The sequence below is a fragment of the Silene latifolia genome, chromosome 11 (genome assembly GCF_048544455.1).
Source record: "Silene latifolia isolate original U9 population chromosome 11, ASM4854445v1, whole genome shotgun sequence".
NCBI classification, from domain to species: domain Eukaryota; kingdom Viridiplantae; phylum Streptophyta; class Magnoliopsida; order Caryophyllales; family Caryophyllaceae; genus Silene; species Silene latifolia.
In genome coordinates, this window is record NC_133536.1 from 63,616,351 (window position 1) to 63,618,415 (window position 2,065).

Here is a 2,065-nt window from a genome sequence, read left to right on the forward strand (position 1 = left end):
ATCTGCTGTATTATCTACCAGTATGTCGATGTGTGGCAGAGGGAAATCGTCCTTAGGACTTGCTTTGTTTAAGTCTCTGGAATCAACACAAACTCAGATTCGCCCATCTTTTTTGGGTATGGGTACTATGTTAGCCACCCAGTCGGAATACTCGGAAACCTTGATGAACCCGGCTTTGAATTGTTTATTGATTTCTTCTTTGATTTTAAGAGCCCATTCAGTCCTCATTCGACGAAGCTTTTGTTTTACGGGTTTGAAACCTGGTTTGATTGGAATTCCGTGTTCTGCAATATCCCTGTCGATTCCTGGCATGTCTTTGCAGGACCAAGCGAAAACGTCCTTGAAGTCGTGTAGGAGATCTATGAAATTGGCCCTTTCGGTTGGGTTTAAGGTCGTCCCTATCCTAAGTTCTTGGGGTTCTAGTTCGGTTCCTACGATGATGGGTTCGGTGTTCTCTATAACTGGTGCCCCTTCCCCCTCTTGTAATATTTCTTTAGCTATGTAGGGAGGTAATTCGATTGAGTCTGGGTCAGGATCATCTTCATTATCATCGTAAATAGAATTGCATTTAGAATAACACAAAGAGTAAGCAGAATCTGATTTATTCATATTAAATTTTGAAAAGAGTTGAAACAAAGAAGCCATCAGTGGAGGTAAAGGGACAGCTGTTGGGGCATTTCCCGAGCTAGTGTTACTACTCGATGCTATGCTAGGAGAAACAAGGGGATTGGGAGTGATGACAGGAGAAGACTCTCTAGGGACTTCTCTAGACTCAGATTCTGATTCCGACTCTGACTCCGATTCTGACTCGAATTCGTTGTCTTCAGGCTCTTCTTTGAACATCTCTCCTTCTCCAGTGGTGACTTTGAAGAGCTTTCCTTGGTTGTTCGTCCACTTGATCGACTTTCTCCATCCTTTCTGCTGATTCGAACTGGTTTCGGTGATTAACGCTGCGGGGTTGAAATGGTCATCCTGAAGTATCATGGTAATGATATCATCCTGTGCCGCTCTAACAAATCAGTCCTCCCCGAACAGAAGACTAACAGCTTGTTCGTCTAAGCAAGGTGCTTGACGAGTCTTGACGGTAGGAACCGTTTCTGAAGGAATGAAGTAGCAATCGTGGAAGACCTCGATTCCAGCTAGTTGCATTCCTTTGTAGTGCCAAGGTTCCGGAAACCCGTGAAAGTATTCTTGATTCTCTTTTCTAACGAAGTATCCGTTTAGGGTAGGGAGGTAGGGTCGCATTTGGATTCCCTTGTTTTTACGATTTTGAAACTGAGTGAGCATCTCCAAAGCTTCTTCTTTCGTGGGTTTGTATCCCAATCCCAATGATATCCTTTGAGAGTTTCCTTCTTTGTAAGGTGCGAAGGTATTTTTCTTTGCAGGATTCAGTGGCGTTCCCGGGAAGTATCCCTGAGACTTGAGTATGTGGTTGACCACTAAATTGGAGTATGGATCGAAGCATAGAGGTGCCAGTTCACTCTCTACAAGGTTTATGCTATGAAAGCCCCCAAGCTCGTATACTGGATCTGTGACTACCTGGTTGCTTGTCATTTTCTCTATTACAGCCTTGATTGGTGACGAAGTGATCGTCACTACTTTACCATCTAGAGGAATCTTGATCTTCTGGTGCAAGGTGGATGTTACTTCTTTGGAAGCGTGAATCCAAGGCCTTCCCAGAAGTATATTAAATGATGCTTCGATATCCACTATTTGAAAGTTAACCTTTTGCTCGATTGGCCTTGTGGCTATAGTGAGGTTGACTAGTCCTACTACTTTACGTCGTGTTCCATCGTATGCTCGAACACCTTGGTTAGTAGGAGTCCAATCTGACTCTTTCATGCCCAATTTGTATGCCGTCTTTAGTGGTATGACATTGACTGCGGAGCCATCATCTACTAATGTCATTGGCACGTTTTTATTTAAGCATATGACGGTAATGTATAGAGCTAGGTTGTGACTGGCGCCAAAAGGAGGCAAATCCTCATCTGAAAAAGTAACTGGGTTACTTAGTTTAGCTGAATCTTGGAAGACCAAGTTGACTACGTCGTCAGGCGTAGAGTTG